This window comes from Biomphalaria glabrata, chromosome 16 (genome assembly GCF_947242115.1).
Source record: "Biomphalaria glabrata chromosome 16, xgBioGlab47.1, whole genome shotgun sequence".
In the NCBI taxonomy this organism is placed as follows: domain Eukaryota; kingdom Metazoa; phylum Mollusca; class Gastropoda; family Planorbidae; genus Biomphalaria; species Biomphalaria glabrata.
In genome coordinates this window covers 340,751-363,661 of record NC_074726.1, presented here as the reverse complement: position 1 = coordinate 363,661, position 22,911 = coordinate 340,751, and the positions used below count along the sequence as shown (strand labels likewise).

The 22,911-nt window shown below is 32.3% G+C and overlaps 1 pseudogene; it reads left to right on the top strand.

Annotated features, from left to right (window-relative positions):
* The window catches only part of LOC129923406 (dynein axonemal heavy chain 6-like), a 79,254-nt pseudogene that overhangs the window by 6,946 nt on the left and 49,397 nt on the right, over positions 1-22,911 (top strand).

The following is a 22,911-nucleotide window of genomic DNA, read 5'->3' as shown; positions in this document are numbered from 1 at the left end:
CTGCAACTACATATGATGCCTGTCATGGATGCCTGAACAAACTGTTCATTGTGCAGAACAGTCCATTGTCGTGTATTGTCTTGTACTTTGCATGGTTCGGGCCAAAGTTTGACTCCTAAGGACATTTATTTATGTATTTAATTTATAAGACAACAAAAATAGAACCTAAACCTATGAACCAGTTTAAAGTTGAGTGATCCTTTTGAATGTTTTATTACTTTTATCTCTGGTATCACATGCAATTTCTTTCTCAGCCTCTGATGGCTTGGATCTTATGCTAGATTTGCTATATTGTCTCTCTATTTAGATGATGGGAACTTGGGCTAATTCATTTCATCTCCTCTCAATATTCATTCATTTTCAGCTGTAAGACAAATGAAGCTTTTTCCATTAATGCCATTAGTCCTTATGTGTTCTCTTTTTCTTTTAGTTTATGTATGCAGCTGCAGTGTTTATTATATATCATTTTTATCAACTTACAGATGATGTTTATATGTAGTTTATTGTCACTCCTGTACAAAGTGACTCCTTGTAGATAAATTATTTCCAGTTCTAATATTTTATTGCTTCTTTTCTTTTAGGTCTGATTGCTGAAGTTATCTTGTACTCAGAAGGATTTGAGTCCTCCAGAACATTAGCCAAGAAAATGGTTCAAATGTACAAACTGTGTAGTGAACAACTCTCGCAACAAGATCATTATGACTTTGGTAATAACCTTGACACATTCATCAATAAGTATTTCCTAGAAAAAATGTACACACTCATAAATAATAATGTCCTAAAAATAGTAGACACTCATGAATAATTATATCCTAAAAATAAAGACATGTACACACTCAAATAAAATATGCAAATTTATGATAATATACACATTTTGTTTTAGGTATGCGAACTGTAAAATCTGTCCTGGTTATGGCTGGCAGTTTAAAAAGACAGAATCCTGACAAAATGGAAGATGTAGTTCTGATTCGAGCGCTTCGTGATAGAAATCTTCCAAAGTTTTTGTTCAACGATGCTAAACTGTTTAAAGTAACTCGGTTTTTACTTTTTCATTTATTATTATTATTAGTATAAGTATCACTATTATTTGTTTATTTTTATGCTTTGAACTGTTATAAAAGACTAACAGCTATATATATAAACTCTTCCAACAAATGTCAAAACAAAAGAAAGATGAAGTAAAAACCACAGTGTTAAGCCCTGTAATAAATGTGAACCATTTGATGAATGGATAAATCAATCTGTTGATTAATAAACCACTACGTCTATTTTTGTAGGCCCTACTTCTGACTATAAGCTTACTGAACCATACAATAGTAAAGACTGTATATTATTATTATTCCATAAACTAAATTATCACTCATATTACATGTTAATAATGTGTATTTACTTACATGGAGCTTAAGCTTTTAATTAGTTTTTAGACAAACATTGTTATCTATGAATTATCAATTCATTTGTGGAAAGTTTTCTTATGGTTTTATCACCAGCATTAAATAGAATATTTCTTACAGATAAATCAAAATTTTAAAAATTATATTTTGGGTGGAATAAAAAAAAGTATTAATAATGTGAAGAAATAGTTATGAAACTTGTTCACTGAGTGGTTTTATAATGTTTTGCAGGCCATACTTTCAGATCTTTTTCCTGGTGTTAACATACCAGAACATGATTATGGCCAGCTGAAAGATGAGATCATGAACATCCAACTAGAAATGAAGCTCCAAGTGGTGGACACGCAAGTTGTGAAAGTGATACAGTTCTTGGAGACTATGATTGTCAGACATGGTGTTATGTTAGTTGGACCAACTGGGGGTGGAAAGACCACAATTTACAGGGTAGTGTATTAATTTGTAGCCATTCTAATTGTAGTGTTTTAGAGCCACTAACTTAAAAACACTATTCGACAATGTCGACCCTGGGAAGGTACTGGGCTTTATCCGGGAAGTGGGGTTGTCTACAAAGATCTGATTTATGAATCTGTGAACATGTACTATTTACATTAGATTTTTACCAAATTATTAAATTTTTACTACCCTTACTATTTTAACTGTGAATAGACCTTGATTTTAATGATTTAACTGTATAGAATTTAGCCCCTGTTATGTAGAGAGAGAGTAGTCCTTAAGGGACTGCAGGCACGACATGGCCTAAATTGTGCTGATGTGCCTAAAATCCAAATCAAATCAAATCTAGGTACGTAAATATTAAACTTGTAAGTTTTCATTCACTCTGTGACTCACACAATTCTCAGTCATCACATTCAAGCATATTTTCTACAAATGAAAGATTGCATTTGTTTTTAAATTAATGACTTTATGTTCTTGCATTTGAAAAGTTTGAAACAGGGCCTAAAAGCAGAGTTTAATGATGCTAATAAGGAATCCATCAAAAGTACATGATCTACTAAGCTAGTATTTAAAAAAAATATATAGTCATCTATCCACATTATGTCCTTTTGTTGTACAATGACCTTGTTTCTTAGGTCTATACATTGAAAGTTAACAACAATCAATAATTAAACACATTCAATATCAACTTTCTCTGTGGCACCAGTGAGACAAAGACCAGAAATAAAAAAGGCTCCTCCCTTGGAATTATGTATAACAATTTGAACAAATTTAACTCTTTCTCTCCATAATTATTTACCACATTCTGGTGGAATCAACGCTGGTATCGTCAGTAGGAGAGAAAGAGTTAAAATATATTAAAGACTATCTTTTACACTTAGAACATTTAAAGATGGACTGTTAGATGTAAAAAATACATGTGTTGTTTTAGCTATTTTGGACAGATTCTGAGTTTTCTGAATTTTTTCATGATGTAGGTGTAGGTTAAGAATCATTGATATTTTAAGGCAATTATGTCTTACAATGCATACAGCTGCTAAAGGATTATCTGAAATTTTTTACTCAACCAAAATAAACAATTATTAACTGTTGTCAAATTTTCTTTGAAAATATTCTAACAGCATCATTAAAATGAAAAAAGAAAATAAAAGACAGTTATTTGGAAAGTAAAAAGAATCAATACAAATTTTGACACCTGGCAGGCTTTGTTGTGCAGTTGTTTAAATGATCTGAGCTCTTTGTTACCTACCCCTGATGTTTTGTAGGGTAGTCAGACTCATTGCTAGTTATTTGGTGCAGTTCCTTCCTAACTATTTAGCTTGTAACCTAAACACTTTTCATTCTGTTCATAATATTTTTTTACACAATTTAAAAAAAAAAAATATTCAGTTATTGTGAATGAAAAGATTAACTACTGCCAATGCCTAAAGTTTGGTGAATGTGTATTGTGTAGTGTTTGTGCTTCAACCTTATTAAGGCATTAGATTAAGCATCAGATCTGATATTACATTGGAAAAGACATAACATTAGAATAGGTATAATATGTATTTTAATTCTAAATCAATTTACCTTTACCTATCCCTTAGTCTGTTGGACCATTGGGGCACCATGGCAAGATTCATCGACTGTCTTTCTCCATTCCTCTCGGACTTTTGCCTTAGTTAGAACCTCTTTCACTGGCAGGCCCATCCATTCTTTTATGTTGTCCTCCCATTGATTTCTCTGTCTGCCTCTTCTTCATTTTCATGGTACTAAATCAATAAAAACCCTATCTATGTAAGCAAAAAAATGTTTTAAAGTTTTGATGACTTGTTTCATTAGATTCTAGAAAAAGCCTTGACCAGTTTGTACAATCAAGGTGTACAGAATGAATTCTATCAACCAGTTCATGTGTATGTTATGAATCCAAAATCTATTACTATGAATGAATTATATGGAGGTGTGGACAAACAAACGCTTGAGTGGAAAGATGGGCTGATGGGACTGACTGTCAGGTTTTGTGTCAACGTAAGAGTTTAGCAGTTAGATTTAGTTTGAAAATGTGCAGGAAAATATTGCGTTAAGATAAGTGTTAGAATCTATTGTTTACTTAAGGGTAGGTTACATTATTCACATGAGTATGAAGTGTAAATGTATATTATTGTGACTAGCCTGTGAATACATTTGGCATTATTTTGAACTCTTTAGGACACAACCAAAGATCATCAGTGGATAGTATGTGACGCCCCTGTGGATGCATTATGGATAGAGAACATGAACACAGTGTTAGACGACAACAAAATGTTATGCTTAGCCAATAGTGAGAGAATCAAATTTACACCTTACATCCACATGATCTTTGAGGTGCAGGATCTTGCCGTAGCTTCACCCGCGACAATGATAATGTGTGTTGATTTGTCTTATTTTGAAATGTAATTTTTGTATGTTGATGTAATTATGACATTTAAATTTAAAAAAAAAAAAAAGGGAACCTATACACTAAGTTTGGTCAACACCTTTATGTGTGAATTGTCCTAGAAATGTGAAAAAGTAGCAATTTTTTCACAATTTTTGCCCTAACATAAACATAACATTTCTATTTTTTTAGGGGTGGGGGGGGGGTGGTCAAAGTGTCCATAGTAATAGATTGTAATACATTGTAATAGATGCTATGCTTATGCCACCGGGTTTATTTTATATGTTATGAATGTGGCTGTGGTTATCAATGTAGGCGTGGTGGTGACATTGGGTTCTTGTTACAGATCTCAGAATAATGAAATGACGCTGGGTGTAGCAGACACAATAAGTTTAATATAACACCACATAGTGAATACACCATACAATTCGACCCAGGAGTGGTCAGTATTAATCCAACAGTAATATACGAATATCACAACTTAGTACTTATTCTATAACCAACTACTTTAAACATCTAACTCTACTGCTTATATCTTAAGTGACTCAATACAAGTGCTTGCTACAAGATCTCTATGTGGACTGCCTGCCTTTAACTCTCTGGTTCACCTAAGGTCAAAAGTGTTCACCTTAGTGCCACATGGGTTGTGAATAAGATTCACAATATGGAATTAACATACACAATACAGAATTAGGGTTTCTACTCTATGGCACCAACTTTGAGGTGGTGACATTACCTATCACCCCCCTTTTGAAAAAAATTTTGAAGAAATTTTTTTCAGCTTGACGACATAATTATCATAAGTAGGATCAATTGGAATTCTTGGGGTCTATGAAATGTACAATTGCAGAGTTCAAATAGAACTACAAACTTGCAATAAAATATATAATATGACGGTGTTACACAAAATATTTGCTGAATCAAAAAAAAATTCATACAAGGGCAAAATTCTCTAATTCATCATATTCTTGTAAGGCAATTCAAATAATTCTCTGAGTCAAATACTTAACATCCCAAATAATTCTTTACATGTAGTTCTAATATATACATCAATATTCAAATGTGTTCAATATTTACAAGTCTTTTTCATAATAATATGTGCAAAGTGTGACGAAAATTTCAATGACAATCTCCTATGTCACAATGTGAAAAATTAATACAAGTTTTTATTCACAATATCTATTTATAAAAAAATCTTTGACACTATAGAAATGTTAGAAGTCTGTTTTTTTTTTTTTAACACCAATAGTACAATATGTACAAATCATGTAGAAAATGATACAAGTAAGTCTCAATATGTAAGTGATAAGTATAGAAAAATTCAATATATGTGTCAAAATTCAAGATCAAATTGATTAATGATCATTGTTACAAATTCAATGTATCTGTTTACTTCAATATGAGGTTTGATATCTCCATAAAAAATTGTTGTGCATTAATATTACACAAGTAAATATGTATAATTCAAGTATCAAAATATTGGATCAAAAGTATGAACATCAAATCAAAATAAATATCTTTCATAGTGCTTGTTGCATGCACCTTATGTTTCAATTAAGTATTTCTCCATATGACAGTTCAAATAATTTGTAGCTAGTAATGGCAAAAGTTTAATGTTACATTGTTTATCAAATAATTATTGTGTACAAAGTTCAAAAAAAAATCTTTAGTCAAAAAAAGATTCAACTGAGAAAATGTGTCAGTTGTGATACAATCTTTGAGTTTACATTAATTTGTTCAAGCATATATATACAAGCATAACATCATAATGGTTTAGTTGTATTCATTTTAATCTGTTGTGAAAAAATGTGTAAGTCCAATTTAAAAGAATAATATCAAGTGTCTCTTTCAGTACTTGAAATATCAAAAAGTTTGTACAACAATCTTCTTGTTTACATCAATGATTGTTACAAAAATATAGTCCATAAGAATAGTTTGACAAAAATGTTTTCAAAAAAATACAAGTGTATGTCAATATTTGATTACACTAATTGACATTAAATAAATAAGTTACATTATGAATCAATCTCCTTTTTCAATAGTATTGAAAAATGTGGCTAAGTTATATAATTGTGATAAATGACATAGTAAAAAAATTCCAATCTTGTTTACAATAGCTGTAGAAAAAAATTTGTCACAGTTGTTCTCAATACAATGAGAAAAAATAATGTTTACATTGTATGGAAAAAATTAAGCTAGGTACTGAATAAGTTGGGAAAAAAATTCAATGTTTGTTTACATTGTTGAGTACAAAAATGTTATTCTTGTTGACAAAAGAATGTGAAAAAATGTAGGTTACAATGAAGTAATCAAATTCCAAAGTTTGTTTACAAATAGAGTTTTTTAAAAAAATGAAGTCTTAGTTCTAGTTCAATGTTTACAAATAGTACTCAATGTTTACAAAATAATGCTCAATGTTTACAGAATAATGCTCAATGTTTACAGAATAATGCTCATAGTTGGTTGTAAAATTAATTGTGTTTACTTTAAGGTGTGAATCTTAAATCTTTGAAATTTACAATGGTGACTTTAATTCTTTGACCTTGAATAGTGTTTTCATACATCTCATGCAAAATCTTCTTGTATTCCTCAAAATCTTTGTTATCTAACCACATAAAGTAACCATATTTTGGATGCTCTTCAATACTACTATAGGTACAATTACTAGATACATTTTCAACACAAGATAAGATATCATCCAATGAACAATTACCAGGCAATTTGTATAGACATAGATTAGTTCTAATTTGTGGCTTTTCCCAAGGTTTGACCAAATTTGGATATGCTCCAATAATAATTGAACAGATAGTGTTTTCTAGAACAACAACCTTAAATTTCCCATTTATCCATGGTGATGTGATATCTACCATAGCAGTTTTACAGTGTATGATTTTACTGTTGGGCAAAGTAACAATAGCTATGTCATTTAAATAGTTCTCTTGCTTGACTAAATATTTATCTACAAAAGTTGTGGTAGATTCTTCATCTATTATGCACTTAACATTGCGTTCATTAATTGATGCAGTATAGAGTTCTAGTTGTTTACTATTTTTAAATGTTAAGGCCATTCTCTCATTAGTAGCTATGTATTGAGGTCTGTATTCATCTCTATGAGCATTTGTATAGGAACATACTTCCTCTGTTTGTATCTCACTAGTTACTTTTAGTGTTGTGTTAAAATCTGTTTGACATTCTACGTCTATTTTATTTGTAATTGACTGATTATCTTTAGTTCCTTCATGTATACTGACATTGTTGTACTCATGTGAATTAGTAGTTGATGCTAACTCAATGTTTTCTTGATTTACACTATTGGCCCATTTTACTAAGGCTTCTTCTGACAGTTCAACTATGTTCTCTATGTTCCCTATAATTAGTTCTTCAGCTGGGTTGTTCATTACTATGGCTTTGTATTGACCAGTGAACCATGGTGATTCAATGAAAACTAATGCTGTTTCACATACTTCCCATAAGTCTTTATTTGCATAAGTCAGTGTGACCTTGTCTTTTAGGATCTGTTCAGGTTTTACTAGTGATTTCTTTACAATGATTGAGGTGCAGCCGCTGTCACGTAATGCATATACCTTAATGCCATCCACATAGACAGGATACACTTTTAATTTGGCTACCTTTGTCTGTATATATGCTACTGTTTCATATTCTATTGGTGTTTCAGTTGCTACAGCTGCTATGTTTTGTCTGGTATGATTGTTATTGTGGTAAGTATGTTGTCTATCTTGAAATTGATCTCTTCTAGACATTCTGTTGTTTTGCCATCTTCTGTTTGTTTGATGTGATCTACTGTTAGTTGGACTGTAGCTTTGCCATGTTCTTCTGTTATATTGTTGTTGATAGGATCTATTATAGTTAGGACTGAAGCTCTGGAAAGTTCTGTTATCTCTTCCATATCTATGGTTTCTATTTACATATTGCTGTTTTTCTGATGCCATTCTCTTTCTGCACTCTGCTTTGGTGTGACCCAATATGCCACAGAAAAAACATTGTATGCTCTTGGCATATTTAAATTTATTTGTAGTTCTTGGATGGTTTTCTGTCACTGTTGCAGCTACATTGTACAATTCCCTTTTGTCAATGGTGATGTTTGGGTGGGAGTCCTTGTATGTTGTTAAGTTTGATATCAATTCAGCTTCATTTTTTATTTTTCTCTCCTTCAGGAATGAGAATGCTGCATCTGTAACATTAATTAGCACATTCTCAATGAGAAAGAAATCTAATATCTGTTTGGGGTCATCTAAGTTACAGTTTGCGAGTTGTAGCCACTTTGTCATGTTCTGGCGCATGTCATGTATTGTTCTTTTTAAATCTGTATTCTTTGCTAGTTTTATTTCCCTAAAAAGTTTTCGATAGTGCTCCTCCGTTTTGCCAAAATGTTCAATAAGTCTTTGTTTTACTGTGTTGTAGTATTTTCTTTGCTCCATAGTTAGTGTGTCGATGATGTTTAGTGGTTCACCTCTTAGGTTAGCTAGAAGTTGTTGAGCCATTTGTGCACTATTCATATTTGCTGTTTGACAGATGTATTCAAATTGAATAATGAAATTCTCTAATGTGTCTTCTTTTGGATCAAAGTTCCTAAATTTGCTATGATACTGATGATGAGATGAAGTTTGACTTGCTGAATTGTCTTTATTTTCCTTCGCTAGCTTGGCCATTTTTTCTTCATGTTCTTTTAATTTTATTTCATGTTGGCGTTCTTTTTCTTTCTCTAAGTTTTCTTGTTCTTTCTCTCTCAGTCTTCTTTCATGTAGCCTCTCTTCCCGTTGCTTGTCTTTTTCTACTCTAATTCTGTCTATTTCAATTTTAATGAATGCAGCTCTATCATCTTCTTTTAACTTTAGTTTATCCACTATCTCTATTAGTTTCTCATACTCAGCCATTTTCAAAGATTCAAATTAGTAATATAGTTAATTAATAGATATGTGTACACTAGGTAGTTGTAAATGAATATTGTACGATAAATAATTATTATAGCTCAAATAGTAATTGCAGGTAATAGTAGATATATATTTTGTGCGAAACAATTGAGGTTATGAGGTATCTTAAGTTATTCTTGGTACTTTGTCTAGTTCGTAATGTAATACTTTACTGATCAATTATGTGATTATGTATTTTTAGTATCTCCACTTGCAATGTAAAAATTGATTGCAACAAATAATTCACAATTATATGAGCCTTATTAGTCTGGTAAATAGTGATCAATGTATCAATAGTATCAAAATAGTTGAATGTGTTTGAAGAGTATATACAATATAAATCTTGTCAATCTCAAATCAAAATACATCCCATAGTGTATCAAGTGTGTAGTGTAGTGTTGATAATAATAAAAAATAGGTTGAAATAAGAAGTAAAATAAATATATATATTAAGTAATTAGACAAACATAAATACACTATAGATACTAAACAGTCTGCTTTAAAGAGACATTACAAGATAGTAGAAATAGTAGACAAAAGAATTACAATGAGAAATAACAATGACGCAAAAAGAAAATTCAACAGATGTAAACAAGACAATATCAATACAAGAGTTTAACAATATGATAGATACTTGACAAATACAAACTTAACTAATACAGCTATACGATCAAGTATTTACTTTATCTAAAGAGTCCCTACCAATACCTGGATGCTTACTTGAAAAAAAATATAAATGCTCAGACTCAATAGATAATTAAATTTAGTCCCTAAAGTCAAATGTATATATAAATACAAATGTAAACAATGAAAAAAAATGTGGTGTAGTTCAAAGAGAACTAATCAATATTGATAATACTAAGGGTAATTAAAGTTACTTCCCTTAAATATTCACTTGATGCTTGACTTGTACATAAAGTTCCGGTGATGCTCCACATAAAATATGTCCACAGTTCAGTTCATAAGTAATCCACTTGTTAAATCCACAGTACAATGGTACAGTTCATAAGTAATCCACTTGTTAAATCCACAGCACAATGGTACAGTTCATAAGTAATCCACTTGTTAAATCCACAGTACAATGTTACAGTTCATAAGTAATCCACTTGTTAAATCCACAGCACAATGGTACAGTTCATAAGTAATCCACTTGTTAAATCCACAGTACAATGTTACAGTTCATAAGTAATCCACTTGTTAAATCCACAGTACAATGTTACAGTTCATAAGTAATCCACTTGTTAAATCCACAGTACAATGTTACAGTTCATAAGTAATCCAATAAATACTTCAGATGTTTGACAGGTAATCCATTTTCATACAGTTGCTGAAACAAATATAAATAACTAAAAATGACCATAGGTAGTGACGACAAGAGAGGTCTAAGAGTGAGAGCGCTCTCTTATTAAATGTGCTGTTAGACAGCGACAATATGAGTGTGTCATTAGAATTATGACGAGCACTCGATGTAGATGATTCTTGAATATGTCAGCTACTTCGACTGACCATATATCAGCTGTCTTCAAACGATGACTTGAATGACTTGTAGTACTAGATTTTCACCCACACCGGTTGTAGTATCACGGTTGTCTAGTTTCACCCACACAGGTTGTAAGATCAGGTTGTCTCAGCATATCATGTTTGATCTCTTTCGCTTAGGATGTTAAAGTAACTTTGAACAATGCTGTGCTCCTAAAGCTATCTCAACTGGTGTAAAAGTACAACCACATAAATCAGGCTTCCAGATAAATGACACTTAGGACAGTAGTCAACTGGAAAAGTTGAAAATACAGCTCAGACAGGAACAGTTCAAATTGTTCATTTCATCACAGATGAAAAAAATAGCTCGCTAACGGTAACTGTGTCATGGCAGGTCAATATGACATGTAGTAGTAGGTCTAGATACCAAGTGTGTAGTCAAAAAATTTAATAAAAACTGGATTAGTTGCAATTCATGTAAAGTTCAATCTTGAAGTACAAGTTAAAATAGTAGGCACAGTTAACTTTCGATTTCAGCTCTGTTTTTGTTAGTAGTGTTAGACTAGCTGAAGATAATAATAATGTCACTCTTGGATCACGTGAATCTCACTTGAAAAATTGTGTGCTGGTCTCAATAAATGTAGATCTAGGTCATCTCTATAATGTTGAATGTGTCGCTGAATGACCAAATGAGAAAAATAGTAGAGTCTGTAATAATCAGGTTTTAGCTTTCTTGCTCGTTGAGTGGCGTCATGTGTAAACAAATATTTTTTTAGAGTTACTTTTTCATGTGTTAACTAAATAGTTCACTTGCCAACTTCAAAAATATCCGTATAAATGTTACTGTAAGTAACTGTAGTATTAAAATACTTCTGACAGCAATAGGAAAAAAATTCTTGACTTGTTCCTCTGGTGCTCATAAATCCTTTAAGTTAGCAGTTCTGACTTCTGACATCATAAAATATCGTTTGCTGACACTTCTGACACTATAATTGCTGTTTGCTGACACTTCTGACACCAAAAATGTCACTGTGTTGTTTTATATGTTATGAATGTGGCTGTGGTTATCAATGTAGGCGTGGTGGTGACATTGGGTTCTTGTTACAGATCTCAGAATAATGAAATGACGCTGGGTGTAGCAGACACAATAAGTTTAATATAACACCACATAGTGAATACACCATACAATTCGACCCAGGAGTGGTCAGTATTAATCCAACAGTAATATACGAATATCACAACTTAGTACTTATTCTATAACCAACTACTTTAAACATCTAACTCTACTGCTTATATCTTAAGTGACTCAATACAAGTGCTTGCTACAAGATCTCTATGTGGACTGCCTGCCTTTAACTCTCTGGTTCACCTAAGGTCAAAAGTGTTCACCTTAGTGCCACATGGGTTGTGAATAAGATTCACAATATGGAATTAACATACACAATACAGAATTAGGGTTTCTACTCTATGGCACCAACTTTGAGGTGGTGACAGCTTAAGAGTTACTAAGACATAATTGGCAACACATTTATTCATATTGAAAATCAAACAAAATTTTTTTTAAACTCTAATTATTTAACCAAAAAAAAAAATGTTGTGCAGTGTATATGATAATGTGTATTCACCTTTTTGAATTTCAAGATTATATCATTACACTGTTAAATGGATAGAGATGGAAGGTAGTGAATAATGTAATGATAGAAGCATGCAGATGCTATTAGCTAAGGTTGACCCATCAAGGTGCCAAGAAAGATTCCAGTGCTTTTTAAAAATGATGTTGCATTAAATACAAAGTATCTTAAAGAACTATATCCATACCAGTAAGAACAAATTAGTTTCAATGTAGACTTAAGAATTCTGAACATTTAGATCTGTACTCTTATTTTCCAGGTAGATATCAGCAAAATAAACTCATTTTGTAAATTGCTTGAAGCCATTTTCTTCTACAATCTTGGTAATTTGACTGGTCACTAGAATCCTCCAAGATGTTTCGATTTCTGTGCCAGATCTTTGTGTTTTGTTACCTTTGGGCTCTTGGGGTTAACCTCAATGATGACTACAGAGATGCTTTTGATCTGTTTATACGACAACAATTTGATGAAAATCAAGATGCCAAGGTAACTGAAACAATATTATGTGTTGATAGTTTCAATCAGATATTCTATTTATACATCATAGACAATTTAGTGCTGAACTGGCTCAGAGTTGATTTCATTGTTGGATAATATAACAACAAATTTGGACCTTAAAGAACTGGGTATATTTCTTCTACTCACTAAACCTATTGACTTTATTAAAAACTAAACCCATCTAGTAAAAGACTACATTGGTAGTGATAGTAGAAAACAATTAACAAAACATACACCAAGGAGTCTTCTTTATAAGCATAAAAAATAGTTTTTTTGATTGGATACAGAGACGTGAGTGCATTTTGAATACTGATGCTTGCTTATAGCTTACTTCATTGAGTAATCTAGTAGCTGGAAAGAAGTCTAGATGTAGTGCATTCTAGATGCACTGCTGAAGTACTATTGAAATGACAACATGTTCTGTTTAAATTTGATGTTATGTTGTCCTTAAAAAGAATACTGAAGTTATGAACATTGAAATTATTTGCAAGATGGAGTGTTTCTCTATTATTAATATAACCTTTCAGCTGCCAGGAACATATCCTTTATGGAGCTATTACATTGAGGTGGACTCAAAGAGAATGGATCTGTGGGAACGTCTTGTCTCATCCTTTCGATTTGACAAATCCATTTCATTTTTTAAAATGATGGTGCCCACTGTGGACACAGCACGTTATGGCTACTTCCTAGAGCGGTTACTTTCTGTTCAAAAACCAGTGCTCTTTACAGGAGGGACAGGCGTGGGCAAGGTAGTATGAAATTAGTTTACCAATTTACCTTCATTAAAGATATGATTATAAGATGTTGATTTAATGTTTTTGTTTAAACTATAACTAAAAAAAAAATGTTGCAACTTCTGAATATATCTTGATTGGTTAATGTTTGTGTAATTGAAATAATTGACTGCATATCTGAAAGAATGAATATATTGTCTCCTTCAACTTGCTCTAGATTTACTTGATCGCATCTCTGAGAGAATGAACTACGTACCAGTTTACATTAACTTTTCTGCACAAACCAGCACCGGAAGAACTCAAGAAATTATTGAAGGGAAGTTGGAGAAACGAAAGAAAAATGTTATTGGTAAATTAATTTTTTTGTCTATAACTGTAACATTTTAACTTCTTATACAGTCTTATGTTTTAAACTAAATGTCTGATCTCAGTTTTTTTTTTTTTTTTTTTTTTGTATGTCTTTTGTATGTCTTTTTGGTTAATATCCTGACTTATTAATTTCTTTATTTACTCTCTCAAGATAATTTTAGTACTAAAATTAATTTCAGTAATTATAAAATTAAATATCATTTTATGCTAAAAATTGATTACTTAAAATAAAATAATTTTCTATATTTTCAAAACCCTACCAATTGAGTCAAAGTTTGCAGGCTATATAGGCTACTGTTTTGATCTTATGTGCAAAAAGAATCGACAGGGGCTTATTGCAAAAAAAAAAATTTACATGAAGAGCGCAAGTTGAGAAAGAGATCATGTTCTTCCTCAACTACTAACAAACATTTTGTGTTCAACTGCTAATATGTACTTCTCTAATGACCAACAAAAATCTTTTAAAAACTAACATATATGTCTTTAATGACTAACACACATATAGTTCTATAACATCTTCAATGTTTGAAACACTTATAAAAAAAAGTTATGTTCACTTGATACGCTTTGCCAGCTATGCTTTAAGGATCTAGAGTGGTTCCCCGCCCCAAATGATTGTCTGGATGGGTTACATCTGTTTAACAAATGATGTCTGGATGGGTTACATCTGTTTAACAAATAATGTCTGGATGGGTTACATCTATGTATAAGTAACACACTTCACACATTGCAACAAATGCATTCAAACAATTAGTAGAACAAACAAAATAGGCTACATTTCTTTTTTTTTTCTTTTTTTTTTAAAGTTACATGTAACAAATCACCCACACACAAATCACCATAATTGGATCATGGTTGTGGCTAAAAGCAGTATGAAAAATAGACTTTGTCCTTTCAATATACCTGCTGGTGGTGAAAGAGTGGTTTTTATATCCTGTTTTGGACAGTTCCAATAGCAGCTACAACAATTTTTTTCCCTTTCAGCTTTGGCATTTCTTTTTATAATGCCCTGACCCAACTAACTCAGCAAGCTGATTTTTAGTCTATGCTTTGTGTATTTTTAGTTATTTTTGTCCTGATTCTCTCAGGTCTACCTAGTAAACTCATGAAATGTTTCTGAGGCAGTGATCAGTTGCACCATTAAATGTTTTTTTCAAGTTCTTTCAAGAAAACTTGTCAGGTCTTAATTTAACCTGCATTTCTTTTTTCTTGTTTGCTTTTCACACATCAACTGTAGTTTTGTTTTGTACATAACATTGTGCTGTTAGGTAGTTCAGAGTAATGACAGCATAATGACATGGTATCTGCTTGTAGCCTAATTGTACTTTTAATATTTCCCACATGCTTCATCATGATTGGAGGTCAACATGTCCTAGAGCAATTTTTAATACATTAAATTAACCAACTTTTTTATTGATTGAAATTAAGAATAAGAACAATTTCAATGTTTAACTAATGCATGGTGACATTATAGTCTAAAACTGACCTAATGTTTCAGTAGTATTAATGTTTAATTACAAAATTTTAGAAAATTGAACTCCACTTTTAGAACAATTAAAAAAACAATACAGTCCAATAGATGTAGGTTGGGAACAAAGAAGTGGCAGGGGCTATAATTGACCATCATTTATACTTGTTTCTATAAGCATCTCAACTGTAGTCTTACATTTTCGATAGCGCATCAGATTATGTTTTTTTGAGGATTTGTGACGACCTGCCCTTTTGACTTAAAGCCCCGCCTTTACTTACATATTTGTAAAATGTTTTACATGTTTCGAATGTTCTTTTAGAGTTGAAGATAATTATTTCCTAGTCCAAACCTCCTGCAGGATGAGGGGGATGGGAGCGGGCAGGGTTTGAACCCTGGACTATTGATAAATCTGAACGATAGTCCAGTGCGAAAATCACATGACCATGCAGCCATCCTATCCTTAATGGCTGACATACAAGACCATAGTAGTAACATACAACTCTTGAAAAGTACCAGTAGACTTACATCTTAATTCCTCAAAACTTTGATCAATGTTCATTATTCATACCAATGTCCTTCTGTCATGCTTTTCTCTGTGTACAGGTGCACCTCAAGGTAAACGAGTGGTCATATTTATTGACGATCTCAACATGCCCAAACTGGACACGTACGGCTCTCAGCCACCTATTGAACTTTTACGACAGTATCTAGACTTTGATGGTTTATATGACAGAGAAACAATGACCTGGAAAGAGATTCAGGTGCTAAAAATAATTGCGAACGTTTTTTTTTTCATAAAGGATAACAAAATGTTTACTGTTTGAGTGCATGTGTATGAGTTGAAGATTTTTGATTAAACTGATAATAATAATAGTTTTATTTATAAAGCGCTGTTAACAAACAAAATGTAGGCTCAAGGCGCTGTAATAACATTACAAACACAAACACGACAATAGAAATAAAAAACTAATCTAAAAAAGTTTTAAACAAGTAGGTCTTAATGTCCTTCTTAAAAGTGGTATAGCATGTTGTCTGTCTGAGATCAATGGGGAGTGTGTTCCAAACCTTGGGTCCGTGCACTGAAAAAGCCCGCAGACCGTAGCTTTTGAGGGAGAAACATGGAACCACTAAAAGCGTAGGGCTCTCTGGGGGACTTATGGAGTAATCAGTTCTCTAATGTACAGGGGCATCTCATTGTTTTTATATACACTGATGACAAAGTGTGGCGACCTTGTAATCGATTCTTGTAAACTGATGTACCTGGCATGATAACAACAGCCAAAGAACAATGGGGAGAGTCTTGCAATGTGGACCACTTTTTTTTACCCTTTATATATTTAGAGGGTAGCATTCTTAATATACTGGCTCGCCATGATATAAAATGTTAAATAATTTTAAAAGATTCAGAATGGCTCATACTGGAAACCCTCTTTGACTGCAATTTTGAAATCATTAAAACTAATTCCACCTTGGACTGACAAGCTGTGAAGAGACTATAAAGTTGTTTTAAATAGGCCTAAATATAAAAGTATTCAATTTTGTCATTGCAAATATCATTTAAAGAATTCACATATCCTTTAGCCTGTTTAACTGTTGGGACACCACGCATGATCTGTCGACTGTCTTTCTCCATTCCTCTCTGGTTGTTTTTTTTTGCCTTTAATAGAATCTCTTTCAATGACTGGTCATCCATTCTTTTATGTTGTCTTCCTATCTCTTTCTGTGCTGCCTCTTCTATTTCCTGGTTCTGTTCCCTGCAGAAAGTTTTTTGCGAGCCCTGAAGACCTTGTGGTCATAAAGGAATATGGTCATAAAGTTTTAGTTTTCTGTTATTGACAGTGGTTAGCAGGTCATCTCTGGGCCCGATTGTCATTGTGATCCAGTATCTAATCTTTTGTTTATGTTTCAGTCTTTGTATGTGATAATTAGGATCATTCTGTAGCATATATCTATGGCCAGGATCCTCCTCTATAGTTCTGCAGTTCAAGCATATAAGAATGTGGCCATGGCCAAAGTCTGATTTAAGTGTGGAGGGCTATACCTTTGTCTTTCTAAATTGCTATGAGTTAACCAAGTGCTCCTGTGAACTGGCCAGTAGTTCAGTTTTGGTTTCTTTATCTGAAACAATAGCTCTTAGGTATTTAAATTTACTTGTCAACTTTCTTTAAGCCTCCAATACTAATGTCTGTTGGCTATTAGAGTCATAATTAGTGTTTTTTCAACATTGATTTGCACACCCTATGCTGTGGAAGTCTTGTCTTTGAGCAACTAGTAAGCTAGTCCCTGCCAGACCATCTATGTATTCAGCAAAGCACAAGTTAGTAATTTTTCTTCCTTTAATGCTTGCAGTACCTTTGTAACCTTTGATGTTGAAAGCTTTCTTAAAATCTATTAAGACTTGACAGAGTATCCTGAAGCTTAGGATTTTTTTCTGTTGTGCTGTGACCTTGTCTAAAACCTGCTTGTCCTACTAAAATTTTTGTCATCTATTGGTTTTAGATGGTATAATATAATTTTTAACAGGACTTTGCTGGGATGGCTTATGAGGCATGGTAGTTTTGACAGAGTTGCAAATAGCCTTTTTTTAGCAGGGTGATGATGAGTGATTGAAACCAGGGCTTGGGCCAGTCTCTTGACTGCCAGATCCTGTTGCAAATCTTAAAAAGTGTCTTTATCATCTTTACTCCTCCAGCCTTGTAGAAACTTACCCCCAAAAAAAAGTATATATGTGTGTGTGTTAATGTCATTAAATGATGGGATAGATTTTGATAAGAGAATAAATAGGCTTTGCAACACAGAAGTTCAGATGATCAATTTAATTCAAATATTTTCACTCAGCAAAGAGTTTCAAGTAGCACTTTTAATATTTAACATTCTTAAAGATATTTTGAGTGTTTATTTCACTTAAGAAATTTGGTTTGAAATGATAGTCCTGTTTCTGAATCTATTCTGAAGTGAAAGTTGGGCTACCAGAAGTTATATTATCAGAATTATATAGAGAATTTAGTGCTGCCAAGAAGGTACAGGTGTGGAGATATATAGGCTTTCACAAAATAATCTATCATCAAACCAGAGAAACCATTACTGACAATCAGCAAAGTGGACATATTTAATCCTGTGTTCAAGATTCCATGAAATAATCTTTCAAATTCTCTTTTAGTCCATTTTAAAAGAAAAAAAGCTGATGCACTGCTACACAGCTTGACTCAAACAATTTTCTCTGTTACAGGATGTAACCCTTGCGATATATAGGCTTTCACAAAATAATCTATCATCAAACCAGAGAAACCATTACTGACAATCAGCAAAGTGGACATATTTAATCCTGTGTTCAAGATTCCATGAAATAATCTTTCAAATTCTCTTTTAGTCCATTTTAAAAGAAAAAAAGCTGATGCACTGCTACACAGCTTGACTCAAACAATTTTCTCTGTTACAGGATGTAACCCTTGCTGCTGCCTGTTCGCCTCCTGGTGGCGGTAGAAATCCTGTGTCACCAAGGTTATTTCGACATTTTTCCATGTTCACCATCCCATCCCCAACTGAAATGAGCCTAAAACAGATGTTTTTAGTAAGTTGTTTTTTGTATGGATACTTTTCTTTAGTACAATATTTGTTTTTGCTTTTTATGTGTTTTTGATGTTCCTTCAAAATTAAAAGATTATTACATTGTAGCCCAAACCTCCCTCAGGTAGTGGAGGATGGTGACTGTGTTTGAACTAGGAACCATTCAGACAATAGTCCAGAGCTCCTACCGTATCATCAGGCAACCATTTTAACAAGGGCCTCACTTAAACATGTTATAATTTAATTTTTAATGGTATTGATATTTTATACTTAAAATATTAATATTGAGTGTAATATATATTTTCAGTTAAAAAATAGTGATTGTAAATTGTATTGACTGCATTCTCAAATGTCAGGGTAAACTGCCTGGTCATTTAGTATTTGTGAATGTTGTCATGTTGGTCACTCCTGTCAGGTCTGGACTAGGATGTTCTAATCTTCAATTCAGATAAGGCTTTTGACAAAGTTCACCACCATAGTTTGCTTAAAAAATTAAAATATTTCGGCATTAATGGTCCACTGCATCAGTGGATTAAAGACTTTCTGATAGGGAGAGAACAAACTGTAATAATAAATGGCTCTAAATCAACACCGATAACAGTAAACTCAGGTGTACCTCAAGGTACAGTCTTGGGTCCACTACTATTTTTAATTTACATAAATGATTTACCAAATTGCATTAGTTCAGGAACAAAAGTCAGATTATTTGCAGACGATTGCATAATATATAGAACAATAAAAACAACACAAGACACAGATATTTTACAAAGAGAATTAGATGAATTACAGAAATGGGAATCAAATTGGAGCATGTCTTTCCACCCAGAAAAATGTCAGTTGTTAAGAGTAACAAAAAAACTAAAACAAATTAATTCCACTTATCTTATTCATGGCAAACCAGTATCACAGACTAAAAACGCAAAATACCTAGGTGTTATAATAAATGAAAAACTATCATGGAATCCACATATTGATGAAACTACAAAAAAATCAAACAAAGCATTAGGATTTATTAAAAGAAATTTCTATAAATCAAATAAGAACATAAAACTAAAATGTTACTTAACCTTGGTTAGGCCAATAATAGAATATGCATCCTCCGTTTGGGACCCCTCAACTCAAGAAAACATTAAGAAACTGGAACAGACACAAAATAGAGCAGTGAGATTCATAACAAACGAATATTCACATTTGACTAGAGTAACACCTTTAGTAAAATCACTAAATTTAGAAAGCCTCCAGGACAGAAGGCTCAAAAGTAAAGTAGCAATCATACATAAAACACTGAACCATAATCTTCAAATACAAAAACAAAATTTAATAAAATACTCTGAAAGACACAAAGATAAAGGCACATTCCTCGTCCCATATGCTAGGACAAATTTGTACAAATACTCCTTCTTCCCTAGTGCTATTAGAGCATGGAATGGGTTGCCTGAGCTAGCCAGGAAAACCAGTGACTTGGCAGAATTTAAGTCATTGGTTAATATGCATGACTAAATGCATGACGCGTAGGACGTAATCATCTTCTTTTTTGAAGTAACGTCTGTATTATATAAGAAGATAAGATAGAATGTCTGTCCTGTAACACACATTGAAATAAATTACAATTTATTGAAATATAAAATGTTTTCAACTATTTGTGGAAAAAAAAAAGATAATTAGATAAAATATAACTTTTTTGACTAGTAAATTAAAATACATTTGATAAAGACTTTGTTGGCCTCTTTCAGTCATTGAACAAAGTATGTACTTAATAATAAAAACATAGTTTAGGTTATTGGGCCTATTATGTTTGACTTCACTTTTACTTCCAGGCAATCATCAATGGGTTTTTACTAGACTTCTCTCGCAATGCCCGTACATTAGCTGAACCAATAGTTAACTCAGCTGTTGAATTCTATTTTAGAATGAGCTCAGACCTACTTCCTACGCCTGCCAAATCTCACTACAAAGCTTTAGAATGTCTAAGTGAAAGAATTGTTGTTTGAAAATTATTATCACCTCAAAGCTTGAGAGTGACCATAAGGCCTAGAATGCAGACTGGTTCTGATTACAAATAAAAGTAAACTAACTTTATTGAGAAACAGCTCTTCAATGAAGAAGTTGATAAATTCAATTTCATATCAAACAACTTTAAATAGTTCCACAATAAAAGCACAGATTTTTTAATTAGAGCTACATTAATTTACAGTAACTAAAGCAGGGGTTAATTAAACACATTTTTTAAAAATAGATTACAAAGTCTCACAAAAATGGTTTGGACTTTCTGAATTTTTTTTTTTAATAGTATTTTTAGATTGATATTTTCATAGGATGAAATTATAGCAAAAATTCTATTTCTTCTTTCACTTTTACTCTTTTTTTTTTTTAACAAACCATTTCCTTGTAATTTTATTGCTAGAATCTCAATTTCATTTTCTGTTAGAATTTTCAAATTTGTAATGACATTTTATTGTTTTGTAGGTATATTGCAGGCTGATGCAGGAATCTTCCGTGAAAAAAATTCAAATTGTTCGTCTATTTATTCACGAGACTCAAAGAGTGTTCCATGATCGACTGATTAACAATGAAGACAAGCTTTTCTTCCACAAACTTATGGCAGAAATTGTGTACAAAACATTCAATGAGGTTATGTTTAAATTACTGTTATCATTATTTTTAATTTATTTAATTATTGTTTCCAATCTAATCAGTAATGTTAATTAGAACTGAAATAAATACAATCATCAATAGAAGTAATAGCATCAATAGAGGCAAAATAATCTTTATTAATAACTCTTTAAAATGTGAACATTTAGGTCAATGCTCTTAAATTGGTGTAAGAAGTGCAAACAGTCTTGTTCATGGATGCAAGATCGCCGGCTATAGCCGGCATGCCGGCAAAATCGAAGTTTAAAAAAAAGCTTGCCGGCAAACGCCAGTCCGACTGATTGCCGATTCAGTATCGGACTTTTTTTTTTTTTTTTTTTTTTTTTCACATTCACGTTTTGTACTTTCAAACTAAAACTTAATAAGTCGAATTCAAAGAAAGACAGGAAGTTACAATTCTTAAGTTACAGCGCATGCGCTATTTCCGAACTTTCGCTTTGTATCAAAAACGTAAACAAAAGTTAGAAACAAATCCTTATGGCCCCGGCCTGAGACGCCTAAGTTAGATCTAGCAAGTAGATCTATTTATCTAGATCTAATTCTAATAAGTTTGATCTGCCGGCATAAAAATTGAAACCAGACCTAAAGGCTAGATCTAGTCTAGAGATCTAGATTCTAGATCTATTTCTACATTTTAAAATGATCTTAGAAGTTGAACATATTTACCCGAAAATGCGAAATTACCGTACCGGATCATCGCCGTATTAATAATGATAGTAACGATAGTTATAAAACTTATATAATAATATAGATCTAGTCAATTCTAGTTTTGCCTTTTTTAAAATAAGTTTTTTATTATTAGATCTAGTCCTAGAATCTAGATTTAATTATATCCAGGCGCAGGGACTAGACCTAGTCAGGCTAGATCTAGATAATTGGAATAATTATCTAGAATCTTACAGTTACAATCTACCACTAGATGTAGCCTGACTAGGTCTAGTCCCTGGGCAGAAGCAGCATAGATCAAAAGTAGATCGTATCTATTAGTATTATTTTATAATCTATTATCAGATATAATATTCTGCTAGTAAAGTCTAGATCTAATTAAATCTAGATTCTAGATCTAATAATAAAAAAAACTTATTTAAAAAAGGCAAGACTCTAGATTTAGATCTAGATCTAGTAATCTAGTAGATGATTCTAGCTAGGGCTAGTAGGGGCAGGGCTCACTTCTATGATCTAGCATTACTAGATTAGTGTATATAGATCTAACTTCAAGATCTGAAACTAAATCTAGAGTATATAATTTGGATTTAGGTCTAGTCTATACCTAAATCTAGAGAAAATCTAATATCTAGTTAAATAGTAGCTCTAGTGACACTCTATTCCTAGAC